This window comes from Puma concolor, chromosome B4, assembly GCF_028749965.1.
Source record: "Puma concolor isolate L17-30 chromosome B4, mPumCon1.1.hap2, whole genome shotgun sequence".
Classification (NCBI taxonomy): domain Eukaryota; kingdom Metazoa; phylum Chordata; class Mammalia; order Carnivora; family Felidae; genus Puma; species Puma concolor.
In genome coordinates, this window is record NC_141673.1 from 133,108,121 (window position 1) to 133,124,242 (window position 16,122).

The 16,122-nt window shown below is 43.5% G+C and overlaps 1 protein-coding gene across 13 annotated transcripts in view; it reads right to left on the reverse strand.

Annotated features, from left to right (window-relative positions):
- CELF2 (CUGBP Elav-like family member 2) overlaps window positions 1-16,122 on the reverse strand; it is an 830,774-nt gene that overhangs the window by 193,082 nt on the left and 621,570 nt on the right. The window lies entirely within an intron of this gene.

The window sequence follows — 16,122 nt, forward strand, 5'->3', positions numbered from 1 at the left end:
TAATCAGAGCTAATATTAATTGAGAGCTTATTTTATGCCAGGCCTTTGGGTAAGTGTTTAACATCTATTAACTTACTTAATGTATCCTACAGAGCTACTACGCAGGTATTATTTTGAGGCCGTCTTATACTTGAGACATACGAACCTAAGAATGAAGTGTAACGGCCACAGAGTGAAGTGAGAGAGCCACGATGTGAACACAGAACTGTCTGACCCTAAAAACAATGCACAGCATCGTACTTACGCACAGCTCTGTACTGAGCTGATGTGGCCTCTACCCTTTGGGATTTATCAGCATCCAACTCCTGAAGATGGCACCTTACGTTCAGAGTCCTTAAGTCACAGAAAGGCAATCCCTGGAGACCTACCGAGGCACATCACGTAGGACATTTCTAACTCACTCTAATCTACCGACTTCTTTAAAATTCCCAAGAGAGGATGTTCTGGTATCCTCGGCAGCACAAACCTGTAGCAATCTCTAATACCTCAAATGATCAAAAAAAGCTCCTATATCATAACTTTGATTTGAATTGATGTATTCTGGAATCACGTATTTTCCAAACGTGCCTTTGTTCTCCTTGGATTTTTCTTATGTCTGTATAATATGTGTGTACATGTGCGTAACACACACAAACACATTCATTCAAACTAGGGAGCATCTAGAGAACCAAAACGCTGATTTTATCTGAATATACCCTTACATAATTAGGTGACTGACCCTTACTTTACGGCTGGATAACACGAAGGCAGCGGAATGATATGCTGTCTGAAGCAGAGGTGGCCTCAGTTTCAAAAAATTCCAAATAACCTATGGTGTAATATGGAACATTTTAAATGCTACTTAATATTATCCACTAACTTTTATTAAAAAACTCATCCAGTAGGATGGACTCAGCACGGGGAAAAATCCAGATAAAAGGGAGAAGAGCTAACGTCCCAAATTGTGATGGTTACTTAAGTTAGTACCACTCACAATTAACCATGTACTTGACCGTGGTTTCTTTGTTACGGTATTTAACTATTTGACTACTATTAACTTTCATACACGCTGTTCTCCCAAGCAGACCGTAAAGTTCCTGGAGCCTAGGAACCATGTTATACTCTCTATTAGCTCAAGTGCTTGGCACAGTGCCTTTCTCTGAGCAACAGAACAAACATTGGTTAACTGGCTGATTGGTTCGAAATGTCAGCTCCAGGTTTTCAGGCATCTCTCTGAACCTTACCATCCAAAGCCGAGTCACATTTCTAAACAAGGGCAGAGCCACACATTCAGGCTCCACATCTGCTTCTGGGCATGTCTCTATTCCCAGCACCTAGCGAAGTGCCTGGTACACGCGAGACTGTAATAAATATTTACTCAACGGATGCAACTGTTCTCAAAGGGCCAAAAATCACCTGGAAGCTTACAAGTCCAAGATCACAGGCCTCACCCCCGAGAGTCTGATTCTGGTGGTCTAGGGAGAGATCCTGGAATCTGCACCAATGTCCCCAGGGATGCTGATATTTACAGAACTCACACCAGTACCAACCTTATCCATCTGCTACCAGGATTCTGAGAAAGGCGTTTGGTCAGAGCAGCCTACGCTACGTGGTCAAGATGCGCGGGAGAAATGCTGGCCGATTTCATAAAGGGAAGACCAATGAGCAAGGTTGTAGGTGCAGAGCGGCTGAGAGGACCCCTGCTCTGTGATCCTGTTTTGTTATCTCTTGAGAAAGAAGAAAAAACTGTGGACATTTAGAATATTTCTTAGAAAGGCAAGGGTCCTCTTTCAGCTTAAGTCACAGGCACTGACACAATCATTTTCCTTTTCAGAAAGTCTGCTCACTAAATAATGAACTATAGCAGGGACGAGTTGGAAGAAATGTGTCTTTCAAAGACGCAAGTTCAATTTTTTTTTGACGAACCAAAAGAGACACAATGTACAAGCTGTGTACTTGGTCCGGGCTCCTGACCTCTGCAATTTCATGTCATGCACCAAAAATAAACAAAAAAACAAAGAAAAAAACCAAGTTGGGGAAGGGAGAAATTGCTAAAAATTGGTGTGCAGGTTAATATATACATATTAACACATATGGATAAAATGCATATGAATGATTTTTAAACTGGCATGGAAATATGGATGGTGCCGGGGGCCGGGGGTGGGGGGTGGAACTAGGCAGTATTTTAAGCTAAGACGGCATAAAATGTCACAGTACATTGTAGCACAACTGGGCGGTGCAGGTCATGTGACTTCTTGGGAGACAATGTGCATCAGAGCCCGGACCAGGGACCCTGTCTTAGTCTTGGGATCACTCAACTCAAAGCATCAGTCAGTACGGACGCTTGCATTTTACGAACTCTGGAAAGCTGCAGAAATTGCATTTCAGGATCATATGAGAACCTCATGTGATCTGGGTTTTAACCACTCAAGCCAGAGTGCACTCACATTCAGTTTTTTTTTTTAAAAGGAAAGGGTTTCAATTCCCATCTGTGGACACACGTCCCTTAGGTTTTCCAGTTCTGCCCATCTCCTCCAACCAGGAGGGGCTCTCTGCGCACGGTGGAGGGTGTAGGCAAGGCAAGTTACCCAAGTATTCCCGATTCTCTCCTCTTGCCCTACTTTTCAGATCCCCCCACCAATGGAAGCTACAATTAGTACAAAAAGCTTTCGTTGCAAAGGTGATTCAGGAGGCACGCTCATCAAGGTGCCGGGATGGTGGTGATGTGGAGACACACAGCCGCTGCCCTCACACAACAAGCCTAGCGTGGAGGGCCGGCTCACCCATAGGTAAGTACGAGAAAGAAGAGTGCAGAAAGGAAAGGCCCATGATTTCTCGGAAGACCCTAACAAGGATGCCCAAACAAACCCAAGTCCCACGCCTTCGGTCGGGTTGAGAACTGGTTCTAAGGAAAGCCTTCCTATGGCTGTCTCAAATTTCCAAGAGGCACATCTTCTCAGGTGACACTTGACTACTGCCTCTGTCATCACTGGTGTTTTCGGAGCACCCAAGAGCAAGTCCGTCGTACCTTTTCACTATGAATAAGCAGAACCGTGGGGTCTAAACACCGCTCTTGGAACAGCAACGGGGAACAGCTCACGGGGAAGTGGGAGAGTGCAATTCTCCTTGTAGTGGAATCCACTGTTTCCTGACGCTCAAATATTTGGCTTTATTGCAACATGTCCTTCATTCAGGCAGGAGACGGGGAGGAGAGTAGTATTCACCTCTTTAAAGGAGTATAATGACATCCTTAGTAAGATACATGCAAGTATCCTTATGCCCATAACTCTACACCCTACAGAAAATAGCCAATGACATAAATATCTAACCAAAAAAAACAAAAAAAACCCAACCCCCAAGAACCTACGTGTGTCAGAAAAGGCAACTGTGAAGCCATGACAAGCTTTGCTGCTCAAGTGTTTCGTTCTTCAGTCTCCGCCTCGCACTTGCTAACCTGGGACAGGGGCATCTCTAAAGATTTCAAAATTCTTTGCAGGTTCAGTCCTGAGGAACGGCGACTTCTCTTCAGCGAGGCAGCTGTGTCTTTCCCAAGGAAGAGGCTGGGTCAGGGAAGGCTAGGAAGTCAGGCAAGAAGTTCAGATGCTCCAGCACGGGCCTGAGGCTGCAGCACAGAGGCTACTCGGCCCTTTTCACGTTCAGATCTCCTCTACAAAGCAGAGACTGCTCCAAGGAGCATCACAACCAATTTGGATACTTACTGGATCAAATACGGGGATACACATACAAGTGGGAGTGGCCTCATGGACATTATTCCCCTTTTGTTTTGAAGAAACAGGAGGTTGGCTCTTATGTCTAGAGGTTAGCATAATCTGCGCCTTCACGTGTATGTACAAGACTTCTTCACAATCCTCATTATTGTGACCACCGTAAATTGCATAATAATCGCAGAAGCCTCTACGCTGTAAAACGTGAAGAACACCTTGTACTCTTATTGCTGTTCTGGGTACCAAAGCAGATGCTGTTGGATCAAAGAACCAGTATTTTGATGGAGATAAAGGTCAACATGTGAATAAAGGGGCCAGCATTGCATTGGTGGAGAATGACTATTTGCATCAGGAGACCCATATCTGAATGGCGTACGCTGAATGGCTCTAGCTTTCCAGATGCTACCTGTTTAAAGAATTCTGATGATCAAGGGTAAGAAATCTAGGTTCTTAACACTTGTCGACTCGGGGTTCCAAAACACTGCTATTTTTACCGGCTGCTCTTTTCCTTAATGGCTCCTTACGCACTCAAGGATCTCCTTAGAGAAATAAGATATAGCCATCTGCCTTCCTTCTTTGACTTTTGGGTCTCCTACCGAACGACAGAAAGCTCACGGGAATTCTAGGGTAGAGCGTACATGTAGCCTTGCTGTGTCCATCAAGCTACTTATAGTGTTCCACCTTCAAACGTAACAGCACTAATTAATGGCGTCTTCGACAGTCACATGTGGGCCAACATTTCTGCTGTCCCTTGTAATAACACTGTGGCTTGTATAACCACCGGTACCAGAATCCTCAGGTTATTCAGGATCTTTATCTGGCCTGTTTTGAGGCTGAGAAACTTCAGCTGGTGCCTGAACAGGGCAAATTTCACTGTACAAATGACCAGTGTTTTGGATGCATGATTAACAGAGGCCCCCGGGTCCACTTGGTGGCCCTGTTCTTCTGTGTTCTAGGACACCCTTTGGACATGGGATTAGTTAACACTCTGTCCATTTTTCTCCTAGGCAGGCATTTAGCATTGCTTTTCATTTAAGTCTTTTGCCGCTGGAGTGATTTTGCTGCCGTCAGACTGTATTATGGATATTAGGTCTTGAATGAGCTGTAACTTTCTGCAATTGAAAATTTATAACACAAAGACAATTTCATTGGGCTCTGTCACTGTTTAACACACAGTCCCTTGAGTACTCAGGATCATGTGGGTTTCTACGACATTACCTCTACTGCCCACGTTTGCTGAATTACAAAGTTGGTTTATTTTCATTCCTTGGCTATGCTCTCGAGCCATTTCGGCTTCGCTGTGATAAGAGTATGTCTGTATTTCCTCCTCCCCTTGAAACTGTACCCTCATGTAAACCAGGCTTTTGCCCGTGTAAAAGTATAACCTGCTTGTAAAAACTGGTGCGAATGGACAAGAAGGTAACAATAATTAAAACTGGCCTAGAAACGTATTTTAGATAAGAGATCTGTGGCCAAAAGCAAATCTTTTACAAGAACATGAATGATTTTTCTCTTCCTTGTAACAGACTACACGCTGGCGGATGTGTGAATGGCAGTGAAATTGTTAAAAACAAAGCAGGAAGGACTGACCCGGGGGACGTGGATAAAGCAGGAAGATCTGAGGGTAACTCAACTGGGCCCACATTTACACACAGACATAAACTGTACGTTCTGTTAAAAGATATGTATAATAATCACATCTTCCACTGTTTAAAAAAAATTAGTTTTATCATTGTTGCAAGATTTAAAACTCAATAGCCATCCAAATTATTACTCAAAATCTGTTATGAATTCTTCCGTGAATTGGCGTTAGAAAACTAGTTGCTGGCTTTTATGTCAAACCAGCTGCAAAACCAAAATCCTGGGCAACCCTTCAAATGATCTCTCTCTTTTGCCATGCAATCCTTTCTTTCCCTGAAGAAATCACCAAGACCAACTTACTACTGAGCTACAACCAGCTACAAAGTATATCATGTGGGGAACATTTTGTTCTCCCCATTCATTACAAGTCAGCAAGCATGACAGAGCTGAGAATGGGTCATCCTGGTTGACGGATCCATATGAGCAAAGTACGTAGACAATGCTGGGGAGATAGCTGGAGTCTGAGGAACAGTGGCAGATTCGTTATCCACAAAAATCGTGGTGGTTATTTGTTACCTTTGGATTTCACAAACAGTTACAAAGACTGCTATCTAAGTCAGCTTTCAGATAACTTACCAGCAGCTAACTGGAGCCTTTCTCAGGAGGATGCATCTCAGAGCTTAAAATTTAACAACCCAAGTCCTGCAAAGACAGCAGGGCATTTTTTGCTAAGTGACCAAGCGCACGAGGCCCATAATGAACCCCGCAGGGGTTCTCATGCCTCTTGGTACAGCGTATCCCTCCACGAAACCGAACCTATGAGAACTGGCTTCCTTTAGGACATACTTAAAGGTACTGTGATCTTTCAAACTGTCTTCTTGTCCTTAGGCTTCTACACATTCACTGCAATCCCAATCAAAATTGCACTGGCATTCTTCTCAAAGCTACAACAAACAATCCTAAAATTTGTATGGAACCATGAAAGACCCAAGAAGCCAAAGTTATGTTGAAAAAGAAAACCAAAGCAGGAGGCATCACGATCCAGGACTTTAGCCTCTAGTAAGGCATCATGACCCTAACTCACTTACCGTCCTGCCAAGTTTTTGAAAAAGTCACATAGTCAAACTATCAAGCTGTTTTATTGTGAACTGTTGTCAGTGGAACTGAAATTTGATGCAAGTTACTTTGCTTTACAAAACTTTTTCATTAAAAACCGTAACTTAACACATAACAACAGCTGAGCCTGTCTTGGGACATTCAGTGAATATCTCTTTGTGAGTAAGTCAATGCACTAAACCACAGTCTTAGGGGTTTCTCATATTTCTAATGTCGGATCCCCTTTCTCCATGTTTCAACATCTAGTTGTGACTAAACCAGTAGTGAAAAGGTAGAGCAGAAAAGAGAAAGGAACTGACATTTAGTACACTAATAACAGACTAGGTTTCATTAATACTTATTCACCCAACAATTACTTGTTTAGTATTGACAAATATAAATATATATGAACAGGCACACATAAAAGTACGCAGGCATAAACAAATACACATATGCAAATGCACACATACAATGCATACACATACAGATGTTAAGAATAAGCTAGTGGCACTTTGAGGAATAAAAAAAACACTCTGTACTCCCCAGAATAGTAATCTTGTTAGAAATATGAAAAAACATTCTTACTTCAGGACTCAGGGCCATTAATACAAATATATTACATATATATATATTACATGACTGCAGAGCAAGAATGGTCCATAGGGTCTATACTAAACTGTAAAGTCAAACACTCAGATTACTACACGGCTGTAGGAAATATAAAATGTTAACCACTAACAACATGTACATCATAAAACTGGCCACAGATATGACTCTTTCTGTTCTCTTACTGACACACTGCATTTCATGTCTCCACACTGACTGAGACACAACTCTGTGAGTGTAAATATTAGCTGCAACCAGAGCTAACCAGGGGAAAGGCAATTTTTTTTTTTATTTTAAAAAAAAATTTTTTTTCAACGTTTTTTATTTTTGGGACAGAGAGAGACAGAGCATGAACGGCGGAGGGGCAGAGAGAGAGGGAGATACAGAATCGGAAACAGGCTCCAGGCTCCGAGCCATCAGCCCAGAGCCCAACGCGGGGCTTGAACTCACGGACCGCGAGATCGTGACCTGGCTGAAGTCGGACGCCCAACCGACTGCGCCACCCAGGCGCCCCGAAAGGCAATTTTTTTTATACACATCGTTCGTGTTTTGATTTTTTTTTTTTTTTTCATCCAGAAAACAGTTGAAAAGCTGATACCTGTATTCTGGGATAACTACAAAGACACACATGGGTATGTGTATCTACTTGTACATATAATCCTATCTTGCAAAATTCTGGAGCTATGTCAGACTCCTCTCTTACTCCTACTTTGCTTACTACTCGAATCTAATCTGCAGGGGCTATATTGATATTCTCGTAAGTACACTAGTCCCTCGTTGGGATCTTGAAACCTATGAGCAGTCACACGTCGGCGAGCGCTTCACAGGTGCAGGGGATGATACGGGGTTCTGGAAGGGTTCAAGACTCCTCGGTTATTACAAAGGAATAATAACCATTAATAATAATATTAATATAATTATACATAATATAATATATAATATTATATATATTACATATATACATTATATATATAATATTAATATAATGTAATTAATATAATAATATTATTATACATTATCGTACAGACTACAATAATAAAAAGGTGATAGAAATTAATACAGGACACAGAACTGGAAACTCAGGTATAGGTATTTCTCTCCTCTAAGACACTGGCCATCGTCAGTGAATTCTTGACACCTGGTCGTGGTTTTCTACACAGCACATTCTAGTTACTCAAAGGAGGGGAAGACAGCTCTAGCTGCCAGCATCACATGAAAAACAGTTAACTGTTTTTTTTTTGTTTTTTTTTTTTTGGTCAAATGGAGAGAAAGATCTTATTCTGAGTGATGGCAAGAAGATTTGAGGAAATATACTGAAAATTATAAGCGGATGTTGACAGAAGAGTAAGACGAACAGTTTACACGGGTAGAAGCCACACGAACCCAAAGGCTTCGAGTTTAAAAACAGGAAATTCGAGTGAGCACAGGGCATCACTCTGCTTGAAAAACAGCAGACGTATAAATTAAGTTGCCAAGGAAGACATCAAAAACAAACAGTATAAATGAGTTTTAGGAGACAAGTAGACACTTTAATGGGGGCAGCAGGGATTTAAGGCTATAGTGACAAAGGAAGGAGGTGGGACAGAGACACCGAGAGGTGACAGGCAGTGTGACAAAACGCCACCATCACTATTTTAATAGCATCGACTCTGGACCACTGTGCCATTTTAGAGTAACTGAAAATGAAGAAGCCAGGTTATTGGATAATAGATCATTGGTTTATTAAAAACAGGAGCAAAAGGAGGCACTCAATCCCTCACAGGAGGAGTATTTTCAAAATTTAGTCGAGAAGGGTGAGTTATTTTTTCTGAGTGATGCGGCTGCTTGTGTGAGACTCTCATTTTTTAGCGAATTACCCATCCTACACCTGTCTCTCCGCATCAGTGTATCATACCCGGAGGCCCTTTCCCTGTGGCCACATCACAAAGAACACAAGTCTGAATAATCCCAATTCCTGGCCCACACGAGTGCAGATGGATATCCAAGCAGGTTAATGGTACAGATGGCAAGAGAAAGGACTGTCCTTCCCGAGCCAAGGGTAGGACGCTCAGGAGCCCATCTGGGCAAGTTCCGGACATTTCCACCACTGATCAGGTCAGTTTGGAGAGAGAGAGAGAGCCTGTTGAACCTGAAACCATCATCCTTAACGGTCCATCTAAGTGGGTCCCATTAGAAAGCGAGTCACTTAAATGGAAGCTATTTGCCAAACAATGTTCTGCAGTCTGAGGGCAAATTCTGCCCTCAGCCTGTTTGTCATCTACTTGTCGGTCGGGGAGAGAATTTCAGTTAGCGGTTCCCTTCTCCCTCCTGGTCTACAAGAAACCACCTCATGCTTTTCTTTCAAATGAGCACAAGTGAATCAGAGGAAAATGTTATGTTGTCCACAAGCTACAGAAAGTAATTAGAGGAATTTCAGAATATATACATTTTTGAAATACATATCAAAGGGCTTTTGAATCCATTGAGCATCTTTTGAAATTTCACATGTGATGAGAGACTGTAAGCTCCATGAGAGGAACCAAAAAGACTGAACCAAAAAGAACCGCTACATACCCTGAACTTCTCGCACTGCTGGGCACAAAGCAGGCATCAACGAATAGGTGTTCGACAAATAAATGAATGAGTGACAACGCTTTACTAAGTGCTGCATCAGTTTCTGTTTTGGATACGAAGACACCAAGTGAATTACATGCATTATTTGTATTGCGATTTATTTTCAACTGAGCAACATTTATCCCAACCCATTTCCATCTTTATTAGGTATAAAGGAGCTAAGTGATATTATCCTTTCCTCGAACAGGAACAAAAACAGCTGGAGCCAATCTCATTTCACAGGGAAGCCACCGAGAAGAGAGTAATAACCACGGCCACGTTAGGTGTGTACAGGTACGTATAGAGATCTAAGTCTCATCTTTCAACATTGAGAGACAGAGACAAGGTGGGGGGGGAGGGAGGGAGGGAGGGGAGGAAGGGGCAACCAAGAGAGATCGAAGAGAGAGGACACACAGCCTTATGTTCCTGCCTGTATTAGTTCCCGCGTATATTAGCTTTACAATTGTTTCCATTCTCACGGCTTTGTTAGAGGCTCTCCACCAGAGGTTCAGATCTGGCAGAAGTACGTCCAGACTGTGACCTGTCAGCATCCTCCTAACTGCAGAAGGCTGGCCACTGTCCTTCCTGCCAGTCCTTCTCCAGGAAGACCAAGTTTTCTCAATATTGAGCAACTGCCCCAATTCTTTCCCCAGCAGCAGAAGACTTGCTAACATTACAGAGTGCCATCACCAAATGCTTCTTGCTTCTCCCCGGGCCCCTCTGTCTCAGACACCCCCGGGCAGTTTCTAGAGTCATGGCTGAGTGTTCTCATACCCATGATTCTCACAACCATGATTCACCCACCATGGTTCGTGGGGTCAGGCTCTGTGCTGTTTGGTGCCCGGAGCCTGTTTCAGGTTCTCTGTCTCCCTCCATGCTCTCTCAAAAAATAAACAAATGGAAGGGAGGAAGGGAGGAAGGGAGGGAGAAAAAGAAAATTCCTGCAGATAGAAAGCACGGCACACAAGCTTTGACTACGTGCACAGTAGTGTGTGGCTTCAGAAACTGTCTTGTCATGTATCTGAGGGTGGCCTTTCAGAATGTCACAAAGACAAGGGTGCGTTCGTTGGAGACCACTGGTCTTCCTGGTTGTGGAAGACGCCTCCTCCCTTTACTTCTGTGGCTTTCATTCTACAAATTGGCAACTGAGCAGAGGGACCTGGAGAATGTGGGGAACTCCAAAGGCCAAGTTTATCTGCCCTTATTTTTCTTCTTTTACTTGGCCACTTGAGCAAGACTGACACTCAAAGTTGTACATTTCGGTGCCAGACGTTGCAACTGTAAGACAAATCCTTAGGACAGGCAGATGCCTTCCCTACTCCTCCGGGAAGCTTCCCTCTGTCTCACCCCCAGCCTACGCTGGGATCAGCTGCTCCCAGCAACCATACGCCAGCTATTTATTTCACGACAGCAATTTCAGGCTCTGCAACAGCTTCCTGTATTTGTGTCCAAGACTGTATGTTTCCGGAGGACAAAAATCCTGTTTTGTTAGGCACTGAGCTTGGCCACCATCAGTTCTTGACATGTGTCCATGAAGCTTGAATAGATCTGCAGGAGACCACTTTTTTTCACGACTTCTTGTTTTGAAGAGGCCCGTTCCTCCTGGTTTTAAATGAGCAAATATAAGAGAAGGGAGAAAGGGGGCTCCACTCCTTCCAGTATCAAGTTAGGAAGATTCTGGAATATTATCTATGAAGGGATTACCTTCTGAAGATGTTTTGAATGAGCAGAAATTGGTGACTTTCTGCAGTTACGGTTTGAAGGGTACAGCTGGTTGGAGACGGGCACAGAGAGTCAATTGATTGTATCATCGGGTTTTTTGACTTTGTCTAACAGGCAATTTCTGAACGTCATAAACGCCGTCTTGATTTGGCTCTGTATTGTGTAAAGCAGATGTCCTTGGTTACTAAACTGATCAGTAAGTGGTTTATATTATTCTAATGGTTACCAACGCTATTGCAAAAAAAAAAAAAATAGTTGAGTAAGGCTACAGAGCAAGAATGTTCTGCACAGTATTGGGCTGTCAGGATGTCATATTCAGAAAGGATCCAGGTATAGAGCCCGGGTCTTGTTGCAGAGATCCATTTTCAAAAAAACACTGCTCTCAATGCTGAACAGTGTGATGATGCATTTTAAAAATCAATGTTCCATTCAGTGGCTGCTTAAAAAATACGAAGGGAGGCAGGATAGAAACCGAAGATAGTTCCCAGAGATGCCCAAACCACCGGGGGTATCCCAGCTGGATGTGAAGCCCACCAGACCCTTTAACAGAGGATCACATACTGCCATCATTCTAGGCTATATGGTTACGTGGCAAATATAGATAAAATAATATCTGTATGACACAAACCTGTAAGAGCCCTTCCTTGAGGAACCAATTTCCTCTGTAAAAGCCCTAATGAGTTCCATGAAAGACGTAAAAATCTCCACTCTCTCCTGTCTTCAGACCACTTGTCTCAGCACACTAGGCTCTAGAACAAGACCGTGTACCTAGAACAAGACCTCCCAAAAGACCGTCTGCAGAAAAGCCCCGGGTGGGGGTGCTCTGCATTCAGACACAGACCAAGAGCCAAAACCATTGTCTTCTTCATGTCCAAGGCAGCAAAGACTCTAGCCTTTCAGCAGCAGGCACGGTTTCTCCATTCCCCTAATCAGAGTTTGTAACGTGTGCCTAGTTTTGTGACTGTTGGGCTAACACCTGCCTCTTCGATGTGACCATAAGCTCCACGAGAGCACGACCTGGCTTTGTGTATGTTGATTACGGTTTCGCCAGCATAACATGGAGTCTGGCACTTAGTAGGGTCTCAATATTTGTGAGGAGGAGGAGGAGAGAGAGGGAGAACAGCAGAGAGGAAGGAGAGAAAGGGGGACTGCAAAAGAGAAAGTGCTGCTTCACGGTTTGGCGTGAGAGAAATTTGCCTACTTCATTCCATGCCAATAGTCCAGACCTACAGATACTCAGATGCCTTCCACGTGCTGTATATTCAAAGCCCGCAGAGGGCGGCTAGCCTCAGAAAACACGAAGATGGGTCTGAAAACTTTATACCAACCATGTAATTGGACCCATCAAGGGAGAAATTGGTTTGCTATGCCTGGAAATTGGTGGGAATTTCATTATTTCTGAATTTGCAAAATAGCATTTGGTTGAAAGGTCCAATTGTGTAGACTTATCAACTTCCAGGGCCACATGCGGTCGAAGTCGGTGACTCCTGTACCTGACAGGAACCCGCCCTGGGGTCTACGTCACGGAAACTGTAGACAGTGAGCTATTTACAGGCTGCACGTCTACCTGCAAGCCCCGGCGCCTCTACAAACGGACACGCTAAAAGCCATTGACTTGAGAGGCACTGGCGGGCCAACCCATGCACTGTCTGATCCACACCTGCAGTCATTTTGCACTTCAAGGACGGCAGGCTTCAGACAGGAGCACCGGTGAAGTATCTGTAAGAGCCCGAGTGCTATCTCTAGTGCTACCGCAGCTCTTGCTATGGCCCTTTCCCAGGTAGTGATCTAGGAAATCAAGGGCCATACCACCAGAGCAGATGGAGGGGTCAGAAGGACTGGGTGGGGGTGGGGCGTGGGGGTGGAGGGTGAATCAAGAGGCCCCAGAGGCTGGAGGGGGGTAAGCACAGGCTCTTCCAGAGTCCCGCGGCCGAGTGGAGTGCTCCCATTGTCCTTCGCTTTTTAAAGAGCCAGAGTGCTCCCTGAGTGCAAGCTGGTGTTGGAGGTGGGTCTTTGGAGATGCTTCATATTTACAGGGATTTCAGCTTCAAAGATGGTGGGGGTTAGTATGTCTTTAAATAATATCAAGTAAGCTTGAAGTTTGATTTTCTCTTGGTAAATTTCCTCTTTTTCAACGATGGAAATGAAATCCTGTTAACACATTAAGAACCTATGAATGAAGCCCAACAAAGTTTTTCCTTCTGCTTCTTGAAGGCAGGAGCGCAGGGAATGTGGACAGTTTTGCCATTTAGTAGACTAGTTATTCAAGACCTCGTTCTCCCCAGTACTAGAAGCAGACATCCTGTTTTCCTTCAATGTGCAAACCAACAGCTAAATGTGTACACTCTCTATCTGCAACTGCTTGTACTTCCTGGTACGCAAACTCACCGAAGTCAGTATTCCCTGCCCCCGGTGAACGTGCCGGTCACACGGCAGATGCTCCAAGAATGTTTGCTGACTTGGATGAACCTCTGCCTTCACCTGTAGAATTAGCACTGTACCTGCCTCCCATCCAATTCTGTTAGGTCAGGAAAATTAAGTGTTGGGGAACCGAAGGATGAAGGAGGAACAAAATGGACTGTGGTAGTGTTACAGGACTATGTAGGATCACCAAAATGTATCAGCTGTACAATCCGAGTGAATTCTACTGTATGTAAAAGGCGGGGGGTGCGGTGGGGATCCAACAGTCAAGTACACAGTGCAGCCGCGATCTGGATGGAGATCTAGCCATCCTCTTGACCATGAAGTGTTCCAGTGCCTGTGATCGACTGCAGAGTGAGGCTGAAGGTATTTGCATGTGCCTGTTAGCAATCTGTGTTTCTTCTGTGAAAAGCCTATTTCCATCTCTTGCCCATTTCTTTATTGGGTTTTTGAATTCTAAGATATAATTTATAAAAGATTTTTAAATATTAAAACATTAACTTTGTCAATGAAAAGAAACTGAAGATTTATAGCGCAAACATGACATTTCTGAAGAAGATATTTCTCCTAGAATTGATAGAATAATTAATAGACTATGTTAGAGGGAACCATAAATTTGATTCATGTTGCAATAGAATTTTTTTCTCTTAATTATTTTAAATGCTAGGGAAAGGTCCATGAGAGTGCTTGTCACATGCTGTCACGAAAAGTTATGTTTGCTGTCTTGAGTCACAGGAATTTTTCTAGCTTTCTCTGGGGTAGCTGGATGACACTGATCACTCAAGAAATATGGGGGATGGTAAAGGGAAATCTGAATTTTTAGGGAGCACATCTACTGAATTCCACCAACTCAATTTACTGCTCTGTTTTATCAAATCCTCTTAAATTGATCTGTTCCAGTTTACAGAAGAAATCTAAAGTTTCAGGGAAAAAATATATATCTGGACCATCATACCTTCATTGTTAATACAGGGAGACAGCAGGTGTCAAGGTTACACTGCCTTTCTGGTGCATCTGCTTCTCGAAAGATTATTAGTCCCCATCTAGCTTCAGCTTTGTTTATGCATCTCGTCAAATGGCTGGTGGCTCAGCAAAGTGCCTTCAGCAGCCCCCTCTGCAGAGAGTCTCTGCTCACCTTTCCTTATGAAGTCATCTTCTCAGACAGGCAAGAGACCACAGCACCTCCATCCTCATTTTATAGAGAGTGACAGAGGAGTTAAGTGACTTGAGAAAGGTCAAACCAACAGTCACTGGTCAGGACCAAAATAGAATCGGGGTTTGCTGACCTCCTTGTCTCCTGTTCAAATGCTTCAAGGACAAGAAAAGTGACTCCTGAGCTGTAAAAACAAAACAAAACAAACCAAAAACAAAAAAAAAACCAAAACAAAAAAAAATGCTACAGGCATTTGATTTTCTCATCCTTGAAGAAGATGAACTGGGGCACCTGTTTGGCTTAACGTTTTTCATGGACACCCAAATGTGAGGTGGTTGAAATTTGGGGAACACCAAAGGCCGAGAATCCAAAAATTAGTAACATCAGCTTCTCCACGGACTAGCTATAACCTTAGGCAAAAAAGTGAGGCCACTGTGCCTCAAGTTTTTCATGAAATGGGGATGTTCTGAACCACATACTGAATATACTAACCTTTTAACATAAGTAACGTATCTTTGAGTACCGGTATTCAAAGATGTGGGGAACACAAGGTTTCTGAGCATCCTCCTTATGACAGAAACCAGAATCAAGAGAAGGTGACATTCTTTTTTTTTTTTTAATTTTTTTTTCCAACGTTTTTTATTTATTTTTGGGACAGAGAGAGACAGAGCATGAACGGGGGAGGGGCAGAGAGAGAGGGAGACACAGAATCGGAAACAGGCTCCAGGCTCCGAGCCATCAGCCCAGAGCCTGACGCGGGGCTCGAACTCACGGACCGTGAGATCGTGACCTGGCTGAAGTCGGACGCTTAACCGACTGCGCCACCCAGGCGCCCCGAGAAGGTGACATTCTGAAATCACTACTCTGCATGTTGACTTAGGATGACGGAGAACAGGGATGGGGAATAAACGCACACTTAACTGGGTGTTCCTTATCACGCAATTGGGCTAGAGTTCCGGCGCTCTTAAAAATAGATCACCTTTTTCTGTGCAAATCAGGCCTGACACAGGGCCTTATTTAATTCACAGACATGCTTATACTTCTGCAAAACTGGAAAAAAAAAAGCTTTTAATTACTATTTGTGGAGCATCTAAGACAATTAAATGCTTCTGATTACCCTTTTGTTGTTTAAAAACATAGACGTAGAGAGTAAACATTTCTACACAGCCATTAGAGCAAAATGCCTTTTAAGGGAGAATGCTTTGAATACATTCTGCCTTATAAAAAAAGTGTATAAGAGGACAGCAC